The following is a 12,194-nucleotide window of genomic DNA, read 5'->3' on the forward strand; positions in this document are numbered from 1 at the left end:
ATGGCAACGTGGCGTCTAGTTGTTAAGAAACGGGGGGAAGTTTTAGGAGTGATGGCGGTGCTTTGAGATGTGAGAGATTTGCAACGTTTAGCGCAAATCTTGTGTAGTTAGTGTGTAGTGTAGTCAATAGTTTTGTTGTGTGTGTCAGAACAATGAGGCGACTGCTGAATGTTACAGGTGTTACAGGAGTGATGCATCTCCTGCTGTCAGGCCTGCAGGTATCAGGCTGTTGTTCTTTTCCTTTATCTCATAGTGGACAGAAATTATTTTTTGGAGGGGAACAAATAATTTGTGTGGCATCAGATTTGATGCAGAACAGCTGATTGTTCTGTAAATAGTTTGAAATGTTTATTTAAAAACCCCTTGGCTGCATTTAAAAAAATAGCTGCAAAAAACTTTGTTTGCCAAACTGAGTTACTTTTTTGAAGAAGTAACTATATAATTAATTGCTCAGCATTGGTCATTATTTACTATATTTTGTAGACAGAGAGTTACAGGACTCTCTCCCAGACCACAGACTCATGATACAAGTCAGAGCTGTATAAAAGAAAAAAGAAAGTTGTGTTTTCGAAATTGGAGTTCAAGTTATTTTTACTTCCAATAGTGTTAACATACTGCACAGGTCATGAACAAGATTTTTTTTTACATTTTCATGGTAAATGGGCTAAAGCAGTTAATTAAAAGTAGTCTAACATAAATGTAAACGCTGTAATTTGATTATTTTAATAAACCATGTAACTTGGATGGATTCGATGCCGGCGTGACCACAGTGCACACGTCTGATGTCGCTCATTGGTCCAAGGGATCGCTCAGGGAGTTTGTGTGTTCGCTCAGACACGTGAAAAATTAGAGGGAACATTGGGCCTCTGACATTCAGTACCCAGTTATTAAAATGTTAAGTGTAAATCATCCCCAGCCCACAATAGCAGCTGAATTTACTACGATTTCAGATCTTTTTACATGTCAATAAGAAACCACCGATGTGTAAAACAGGCTGACAACACAATGACGTAAACCACACTGCTGCAACTGTGCAGCTCTCAGGTTTGATCTATTGTTTCTCTCTGTTTTTATGACATTTTTCACTGTGGATTACAACAACATCAACATTAGAAAATGAAATACATTTATAGTAGGTGATCATTAATCACTATTATTGGCACTATTAAAGGGCTCCAAAAATCAAACTTTGCTTAGGGCACCACGGAGGGCCAACCCTTTTTACACTTCAACAATTGTACACAAAATACAATCATCCATCCTTCTATCTATTTATGTTCTTCCGCTTATATAATTCAGCATCACAGGGAAGCTGGATCCCAGTTGTTTTTCACAGAGGGCCAAGCAGTGGAGGGAGCTGCCGACCTCCCAGCAATACATGTAAAAGCTTTATTTTACACTGACTCTGGTCATCTTTATCTATCATAAAAATGTTCTTCATGATCTGAAACATGTAAGTGTGGCAAATATGCAAACAGCTAAGAAATCAGGATGGGCTAAATCGTTTCTTACTGCACTTCTGTTAGGCGACTGAATAAAAACACAAAGTCAGCAGTCTGGCTATGAATGTCTTTAATGTTTCCCAGATCAGAATCACAGCATACAGTGTATAATAACTTCTAAAGTAAACAGAAATATCATCACCTCATTTATTTATATAATTTTACTTTACTTTTTTTAATAATCATCTTTTTTTTATTCCATTATTTAACATTTTTCTTCATCTCAAGTCTCGAGTTTCTGAGTTCAACAAAGAAAGTAGAAACAAGACAACAGGTGCAGATTTGCAATGGACACCAAGCTGAGGGTTTCTCTGTGGGTGTCACTGTCTCTGTGCACGTTTGACACTGTGGACGTGACACAGGATCATCCAATCATGAAGTTTTGCTTTGCTGACAGTTTCTAAGTGTTGGAATAAAATAAATCCAGCAGTTATACCACAGAAAGGACAAAGTGTGGCTCTAACAGCTGTTGAACACACACAGACTGTGATGTTCTCCACACGTCACCCATCGCTCTGCACTTTTCCAGCATCCAACTGTTTTTCTGCTACATAACATCACTGCAGGAGAAAAACAACGGACAGACAGACAGACAGCACAGTGTGACACGAGCAGGTCAGACCACCTGTGTGATCTCATGAGTCTGTGAGGATATGAGGCATCTTATGGTATCAAAGCCCTGGAGTCTGTCAAACATGGCTACATGTAAACACTGCTACATGTTAGGTGAGCTAACATTTAACTGACTGCACTTTTTTCTGTCTCAGTTTAGGTCATTTATGTCCTTACTGCGAATCACTGAAAGGCAAAGCTGGCTTTTATCGCTCTGATGTTACGCACATCATGCAGCACAGATTCATCTCTGATCACAAGACTCATTTTTCAAAATAAAAGCGAGCTAAGGCTTGAAAAGAGGACGACGATTTTATGACAATCGCAGAGAAAAGAGCAACGAAAGGATTTGAAACTTGATGAAAATGTTTTTTCTCACTGGAAACTAGCAAATCCTAATAAACAGCATGACTGGCCCTCTGCTGTGAGGGGGCTTCAGTGGAGATGACTTCTGCTACAGCGACCTTCCTGCTACAGGATGGTCACATGATAACGATCAACGTTATGACAAAAATAAAATAAATGTTGAAGAAACAAAGACAAAACTGATCGGTGGTAAGGATGAACTCATTTGAAACCTCAAGCTAACGGCCATTTTTTTCTTCTCATTACAAACTGCACCTGTTGTCTTTTGTCATCACAAAATAAGCATATCATTCATTCACTCCAAAAAACCCCCAAAAAACAAAACATAAAATAAACAAGAAACTTAATATTTACAAATATTTTGTCTGTTTTTTTTCTTACACTTAAAAATGTACAGTTCTGATCTTCCAGATGTTTCGTCTCCATCCGTCTCCCAGTTTGGTATTTTCTTCTCTGTCCAGTGACCTCAGAGTGAGCGCTGAATGTGCCACAATGGCGCCCTCTAGTGTTAGCTTATAAAACAGACAAGGAGAAAGAACAGAGCCGAATGAAAGGACTCGTTTGTGTTCTCTCCTCTGCTGTAGCTGTGTGGTGCTGAGGTTAACTACACAACCCCTCGCCGCCTCCTTATACACAGGAGTGAGTACAAAAGGGTTCGTACGGACGCATCAGCCGGCCGTCCTTCTGCTCGACACTGTTAGCTGAAAGATGATCGGATCATCCTCTGTCCTGTATTTAAGGCTGAGAGTCTTTGTCCAGTCTCTTTTCCACAGCTACTGTCCACAGCACTGATCCACCTGCAGCACAGCCCCAGTCAGTTGTTTTATGATTTACATTGTGCACGTTTCCCTTCCAGTGAGCTTACAAAACCTCTGACAGGAGAAGTCAGGCATGTGTTTCCCCCACCTCCCCTTTTAGGCAGTAATAAAATAGAAAACAAACAATCAAACAGGCTAAAGCTAGAGCACAAGCAAAGACAGCACCGGTGACTAAGTTCTCCCATACTGGACGTACGCTACCACGTGGGCTCAAACAGCAGCACATCAGCTCAGTTTACATACTGTTGACATCTTCATCAGAGGATCAGCAGGGAGCGCTGCTGAGCTGCAGTCGTCTCCACCAGAGTGACGGAGTAGGAATCACAAACAGCACAAACCCACCGTGTTGTTTCTACCCTGTTCAGGAGATCTGAGCCCCCATCCCTTTTTTCATGTTGCAGCTCTGCACTGCAGGCCCTGAACGCCTCCCGGTTACCCTCAGTGTGCTTAGAGTTTAATTTACAACCGACGAGCTCACAGATCATCTGCAGGCAGGTGAACGAACCCTTAATGTGAGGATAATAGCAGAGCTGACCTGAGGTCAGAAATGGTCAGGAACGGTGTCGACACAGTGAAGTCAGGTGTCTGGGAATTTGTCTGATTATCAGATTGGGGGGGTCGGTGTTAAATAACAAAGGTGGTGTAGGATGGAGAGAGGAGGAGGGAGGGAGCAGTGATGATATGGAGGAAGGTGATTGGTTAAGCAGCAGGAAGGAGCTCATGCTGGAGTCTGAGTTTTTACTGTTGGCCTTTTTCTGCTTTTTGTTTATTGTTGTCTGACGCGGGCCCGTCTACGCTTGAGTGATGCAGATGTGATATCACACTCACACAGCGACTGCCGCTCCTACACACACACACACACACACACACACACACACACACACACGACATAAGGGGGTCAGACAGGAGCAGCATCAGTCTCTGCTCTGTTTTGTTAATAACGTAGAAAAATTATTTTGTACAATCAAGCTACATCGACGGACGCTTTACCTCACGTACCCTAAAATGAAAAAGTAGTGACAGTAAGATGAAGGCTGCACATGACACCATGACTGAGTTCACAGCTGTTGCTTTGATTCTAACGTTTAAGACTTTTGGCATCGACTCCGTTTTAATAAATGAGTGCTGGGAGGCGTCGTTTGACTTCAGGAGCTCCTGCGATGCTCTTACTCTGCGGGAGAAAACCAAAAACCAAAAGTAGCAAACATGGAGCGATATGACTCGTTTAGATTTTGGGAAACGTGCATCGACAGGTACAGTGTCCTTTTCCCCGCGTCTTTAAAGCTGCCAACTCTGCCTCAGCTTTCATACGAACAGATGAAGTTGAAGATCTTGAAGAAGTTTTGTGGCTTTCAACATTTGAAACTGCAAGAAACTCCATTCCGGGTTTCTCTGAGGCGTGGGCTTTCATCATCAGAGTTCATCCTTTAACCTATAACAATTAGAATATTCTCAAGTATGATCAACGGTTAATTACAGCACCGGCCGGAGTACCGGGAGCAGTTTGGAAGAACAAAAAGACGCGGAGACTGTTCTAAATTGTCATCCCAAACTAACTCAAAGTTTATTCTTTGTGCAGCAGTTTTTATAGGCAGACAACAAGTTTCAGTTCAGACCCTGCCCACTGGGTGGGGTGGTGTCCTTCGACAGTTGGAATCCTTTGTTCAGCTAGGGCAATAAAGATGCACTCACAAGGCCTATAAATCTTATACAGAGGTCTCCTACATCCGTGAGTTCTGACACAACCCAGATGGTCTTCACATAAACATCTTCTGCAAGGGAGTGATAAGTAAAAGAGTGATTTGTTGGTGTTTTCCCTCCAACCTTAGTATCTACTTTCACACCATAAAATCTTCAGTTGACACAGCAAGAGGAGATGAGGTTAAAACAAAGGGCATTGCAGAAACAGGGTCCTTTGTATAATATCATCAAAAACAATACTCAGTAAATGCTACCATGGTATCAAAATATCACAACAGAAACACTATCACTTGGCTTGATATCATCCTCCACTTCTGTCTCAGTATTTGATGCAACATTGTTTTCCAATAAATTGATTTGCTTTGGACAAACAGCAGGATTTTGTTCTCTTTGATTTATCCAGTTCTGAATTTCATTTAAAAACACATTTGTGTATTTCATGATACTTGAAAAGCATTCCTCTTGTTTTATTACTTCCTCTGGCACCAAAGACAACACCTCAACATGTGAACTTGAAGCCTTTTCGCACAGTGCCTTTAAATCCACCAAATACTGCTTAATTTGAGAAAGATTTTCATTGTGTTGCATGAGCGCTTTCATTTTTTGTATTAGTCCTTTCATTTTATTAACATATATTTTGCATTCATTTTGTGATTTTTCGATTTTATTCAACAATGCCTTTCCAGTCATTTTTCTTTCTCTCTTTCCCCCCAAATCATTAGAGGAACAATCATCATCACCTGTTTGACTCATGATTTTCCCGTTTGTTTGTTCGATTTTTTATTTATTTATTTATTTTAATCTTCAGTGATCATCCATTAAAACATATATCCACTGGAAGCCACAATAGACTTTGACCATAAAATCCTTTCAACGTAACGGCACTTTAATTGTCCATTTGAACATCATCCAAGCAGCATAATTAATAAGACGCAGCGCAGTCATCAATCCAAGAGCGCAGCCAAAAACATTGCACATTTAACCAACATTCATTCCATTCAGTGTCTCCTCTTAAAACATCTCAGCGCTAATGCAATGTCGCTTCCTTTTCCACAACCAGACATGCACAGGTATTCTTACCTGCGCTCCTCAGAATTGCGTCAGGTGTGTCGGTGCTGCTGGGCTCACTCATTCAGATGCGCTGCACTTACTTGGCGTCTTTCAGGTTCCTTGATCTGATTTCTTTGATCCTGCTTGTGGCTGGCTTCTCCAGAATGCCGTTTTTTGTTGACTAAAGATGTAGTGACTTCCACAGTCGCTAGAGGCCGGGGATGGAGCCTGCCTATTTGCCTGACGCGCTGTCAACTTTACGCAATAATGCGAGAGGTGGAACTGTTTGCTTGTTTATTAAAGTGCTTTGAGAGTTTACAGAGTAATGTCATCGGCTCCTGATTCAGACTCTTAATGGGGACATTTCATTTTCCAGCAGGAAGCTTTTTGTTATAGCCTTTAGATCAGGGGTCGGCAACCTGCGGCTCCGGAGCCTCATGCGGCTCTTTAGTCCTTATAGTGCGGCTCTGCGTGGTTTGGGAAAATAAATTAGTATTTAGCTGAAGTGTATTTTATTTATGCCAGTTCTTTTTTTTTTACTTGTAGTTCTAAATTGGAAGATTATTGTGATTTTGCAATATACAAATAAAATTATATTTTGTTATTTTTTCATCGCTCAAAATAAGCATCACACTCGCGGAAGCCGGTGTACCCGGCGAAACGCCGTGCATTTATCGAGCCTTTCAACCCCAGATAGGCCAATTATGGCTCTTTGGGTCTTAAAGGTTGCTGACCCCTGCTTTAGACGAACAGAGTTTTTTAATTAAATACATACTCTTTAATAAATGTTCTCTTTTATAAAAAGTAGGATAATTAAAAAAACTTTTATTATACCTCTATTAGAAAAAAAACTGTCTTGTTTTCTGTTGTCTGTTATGTAATATTAGGGATGTTTGTGACAATTAATTTCATCATCGGCTGGACTAACCAATAGTCCACAACTAGGAAACAATGAAATTTTAAGTTAAGTTTGAAAACAGTTTAAAAAAAAACACCCCATTCCAAAACGTCTTGTGACAATCTCATTGGAGTGATGATGTCATAGAACGTCATAAGTCCTTTGATGTTTTTCCTTAAGTAGGGGTGAGAAACAGCAAGATTTAGTTCGTTTCAGCAGCATCTGTGTTTGCAGCATACAAAACGTTCACCACAGAAACATTTGGAAAGCTCTTCAAAGTCATCGTATAGAAACTCCAACATGTTTCCAAGAAAAAAACAACCAATTCAAAAAGATTACGCCGCCTCTCCTTCCTGGAGTGGCCGGCCGATTTCCCCAAATGGCGTCTCATCCTCCCAAAGGGCATTAGAGGAGAGTAGGAAGGAAAACTACCTTCTCCAGAAAAAAATGCAACAAATTGAAGAAGAAAAACTTCAACTGGAGGACAAGTGTAGACGAATGGAAGCCCAAAATAAAGAGCTGGAAGAAAGACAACAGCGCCAGCCGGACATAAACATTATTAATGAGGGCTGGGGAATCAAGTTTGCTCAGGCCCGAGAGCAGATTGTGCACCTCAATAAAGAAAACAGGCAAAAGCGCGCAGAACTAAAAGAAATGACCAACCAGCTCCAAGACAAGAAAACGATGACTGATAAGATACAGCGGGATCTCCAACACATGGACCGAAAAAATTGGCTCCTCCAAAGACAGCTCCATGAAGCTGTGGAAGAAAAGAATAAATTCCTCCAACAGAAGGAAGAGCAGGACAAAAAGCAACAAGACATGCAGCACAAACTGAAGAGCATGCAGGAAAAATACCGCATGCTGAAAGAAAGCCTGGATGAAACACTGCGCCAAAATAAAGACCTTCTTCAACAGAAAGAGCAACAGCAGGAAAGACTGAAAGAAGGAAAACGCATCGTCCAGGACTTTCAGTCTAAAAATCTAAAACTGCAAGAGTTTTGTAATCAGCTGGAGGACAAAGCAACTAAAGTGGAAGAAGAAAGGGACAAACTGGAGAAACGGTGCTCACAGATGCAGAAAAGGATCGATCAGATAGCGAGAAACAACTCCGAGCTCGTTAAGGGGCGTTTGGTGGAATTCAATAACTTGAAGAGTGAACACACTCAAATGCAGTCACAAAAACAACAAGAAGACAAAATACATGAAGACAAAAATCAAGAAATCAAGAAAAGAAAGAAGCAGTTAAAAGACAAGCACAAAGAGGTCCAACAGAGAAATGCAGACATGCACAATGACAAGCTGATACAGGAGGAAACATCCAAACAACTCAAAGACAAGCTTGAAGAACAACAAGCAGCATTGGAAGAGATGGAACAAAGATGTGAGAAACTTGAAGAAAAAAAACGCAGAAACCATCGACGAGCTGAGAAATCTCATCCTGCAGAAAAAAGCGCTTGTGGAAAAGTGCATGAAAAAAAAGAAAAAATGGTTCCACTTGTTCCAGAGGAGAGACGCTACTGCTTCCTCACCTGATGTAGCCTCGTCTTGCTCCACCTCTGTTAACCCCCCCAACCAGTCCCGGCAGTTGACTGTCCCCTCCTGAGCCTGGTTCTGCCGGAGGTTTCTGCCCGTTTAAAGGCAGTTTTTCCTCCCCACTGTCGCCAAGTGCTTGCTCAGAGGGGATTGTTGGGGTTTTCTCTCCTAACTTCTTTCCTTATTTCTTCATTTTACCTTTTTTCTTCATTTACTTGTTTAACTTCTTTCATTATTACTTCATTTTACCTTTTTTCTTCATTTACTTGTTTAACTTCTTTCATTATTACTTCATTTTACCTTGTTTCTTCATTTACTTGTTCAACTTCTTTCATTATTACTTCATTTTACCTTGTTTCTTCATTTACTTGTTTAACTTCTTTCATTATTACTTCATTTTACCTTTTTTCTTCATTTACTTGTTTAACTTCTTTCATTATTACTTCATTTTACCTTGTTTCTTCATTTACTTGTTTAACTTCTTTCATTATTACTTCATTTTACCTTTTTTCTTCATTTACTTGTTTAACTTCTTTCATTATTACTTCATTTTACCTTGTTTCTTCATTTACTTGTTTAACTTCTTTCATTATTACTTCATTTTACCTTGTTTCTTCATTTACTTGTTTAACTTCTTTCATTATTACTTCATTTTACCTTGTTTCTTCATTTACTTGTTTAACTTCTTTCATTATTACTTCATTTTACCTTTTTTCTTCATTTACTTGTTTAACTTCTTTCATTATTACTTCATTTTACCTTTTTTCTTCATTTACTTGTTTAACTTCTTTCATTATTACTTCATTTTACCTTGTTTCTTCATTTACTTGTTTAACTTCTTTCATTATTACTTCATTTTACCTTTTTTCTTCATTTACTTGTTTAACTTCTTTCATTATTACTTCATTTTACCTTGTTTCTTCATTTACTTGTTTAACTTCTTTCATTATTACTTCATTTTACCTTTTTTCTTCATTTACTTGTTTAACTTCTTTCATTATTACTTCATTTTACCTTTTTTCTTCATTTACTTGTTTAACTTCTTTCATTATTACTTCATTTTACCTTGTTTCTTCATTTACTTGTTTAACTTCTTTCATTATTACTTCATTTTACCTTTTTTCTTCATTTACTTGTTTAACTTCTTTCATTATTACTTCATTTTACCTTTTTTCTTCATTTACTTGTTTAACTTCTTTCATTATTACTTCATTTTACCTTGTTTCTTCATTTACTTGTTTAACTTCTTTCATTATTACTTCATTTTACCTTGTTTCTTCATTTACTTGTTTAACTTCTTTCATTATTACTTCATTTTACCTTGTTTCTTCATTTACTTGCTTGTTATTCTTATCTAAATAATAAACCAATTAAATTTATCCTTTGAGTATTTTTCATCTCATCTTTACAGAATCTTTCCAAAACATTTTCAAACATTCAGATCTGTCTTTTATTTTCTTCTTGAAACCTCATAAATGGTGAACTAAAAACCCGGATTATGGTTTGAAACATAGTTTCAGCTGAAACTGGCATAACATGCTGTGTGTGTGTGTGTGTGTGTGTGTGTGTGTGTGTGTGTGTGTGTGTGTGTGTGTGTGTGTGTGTGTGTGGAGAGAGAGAGAGCTCACAAAACTAGGTGGTGTTCTTCATTGTAATAGGAAAGGTAACATGGGTCCCCACCGTTTCTCAAAGACTTGTTTCTGTAGTCTGAGTATGTAATTTGTTCCATCAGACAGACATGGATCCATAGATTATATCTGGTTTTAACCATCTGATAGTTATGCATTTTAGGGCTGCAGTGAGTCATATATTTAGCAGGTAACTTTTGGCTTTGCAGTCAATATGTTCTGCAATCCTTCCCAACACTGCTACTGTAGGACTTAGTGGAATATTTACCTTGGAAAATGTCTTTGAGAGCATCAAATATCTGCCTCCAGAATACACAGAGTTTAGGGCAGAGCCACAATATATGAGTGTGGTTGGCAGAGTGTGTCCCACAGTTCCTCCAGCATGAACTCAGATGTGTTGGACCCATCTTAGCAGTTATTTCTGGTGTTCTGTAGAATCTGGCACATTAATGCCCCCTTTATTTTGGGCAAGTGCAGGATTTTGAGTCTAATTCTAGGCCGCTGTTTAGCCTACATGAAGTTAGAAATTCTTCAATACAGCTTGGACTCTCCACCATTTGACCCTTAGAACTGAAGAAGCTTCTCGGATGAGAGGTGAAACGTCTTCAAGTAACTCAAAGAAGTCCAGACGCTTTTCTTAGCAAGCTCCTTAGACTACGATGACCTGGATGACTGAGAACCTTCACAGACTTCTCCACACTTTAAATGCGCTCTAATGATGGGAACGTGTGGTAACATTTAGTCTTAACTGAAATAACATATTGCATCTATAAATGGGATTAAAATGTTTACCAAAGACTAACGTTTTTCATTCAGAACAAACAGCATATTTCAGGTTAGGGCTGCACAACTAGTCTGTCCAATATTAAAGTGACAGTTGTTTGTCACAATTATTCACAGATTGTTGTGGCAAAATGTGTTTTGATTGCACTGTCATGTCAGAATACTGCTTCCACCTTTACTTTGTGCTACACTCATGTTAATTAATCTTCATAAATTAATGTTTGCAAACACAAAGTATAAAGTTTTCCACTCTGCTATTTGTACCTGCACAATAGATGTGAATAAAACTCAAACCTATACGAGCTCCTTCTCTGTTTCCCTGCAACATTTTGTATAGATCTAACTTTTTGCCACATAAAGAACCTTCTGATGTGTTTACAGAAAATGTATTTGATAGTAGCTTATTTTGTAACTTTTAGTGGGCCTATGCAATGTTCCCTCTAAGCTGCGCACGTGCGCAATTGCGCACTGCTGGCACAGTCTCTGCGCACAGAAATTCTGCGTTGCGCACCAAAAAAATTCTAACCTGAATTGAAATTAAAATTAATACTTTAACAATTCTGTTTTGCAGTGTTAGTCAGTAAGTGACTGGCTGCTCCCATATGGGAACGATGCCACCTTATCCCATAGTCCAGCCAATAATGCGTGTATGCGCAGCCAATCAACGTTGTTGGCAGGCTATGACAGCGTCCTTATGTGCCGACACCAGTGTTTTAGCTGGCAAAGCGGCGTGGCTGATGTGGAGTGAAGCCATGTTAATGACAACGTGTACAACCATTGGAGATGTGAGCAGGACAGACGGAACAATTGACGGAAAAATTGGGGACTTTACACCAGTTTTTAAATTGTGTTGATAGACCACGTAAAACCAGAGTTGTGATAAAAACATCTGCAATGTTTTGTTTTCTTTCTGAATACTATCGTTGTTTATATTTACTGCAGGAAGAAACGGTAAAAACGGCGTTTTATAAGGAAAACACTCGAAAGCGCTCTCCACCTGTGAGCAAAAACAAACCCCACCCCCCTCTGCCTTTCCTATTCGTCCAAAAAAGTACCATGTCGGCCAATCAAAGAATGATATGGCAACGTGGCGTCTAGTTGTTAAGAAACGGGGGGAAGTTTTAGGAGTGATGGCGGTGCTTTGAGATGTGAGAGATTTGCAACGTTTAGCGCAAATCTTGTGTAGTTAGTGTGTAGTGTAGTCAATAGTTTTGTTGTGTGTGTCAGAACAATGAGGCGACTGCTGAATGTTACAGGTGTTACAGGAGTGATGCATCTCCTGCTGTCAGGCCTGCAGGTA

At 39.3% G+C, this 12,194-nt stretch overlaps 1 pseudogene; it reads left to right on the forward strand.

The window, feature by feature from the left end:
• The first annotated feature begins 7,036 nt into the window (after positions 1-7,036).
• LOC146580551 (uncharacterized) lies at positions 7,037-8,844 on the forward strand (annotated as a pseudogene).
• The last annotated feature ends 3,350 nt before the right edge of the window (positions 8,845-12,194 follow it).

Source organism: Mchenga conophoros, linkage group LG3, assembly GCF_057382185.1.
Source record: "Mchenga conophoros isolate Kocher_MC1m ecotype Shallow Benthic linkage group LG3, M_conophoros_male_GT1.1, whole genome shotgun sequence".
Taxonomy (NCBI): Eukaryota; Metazoa; Chordata; class Actinopteri; order Cichliformes; family Cichlidae; genus Mchenga; species Mchenga conophoros.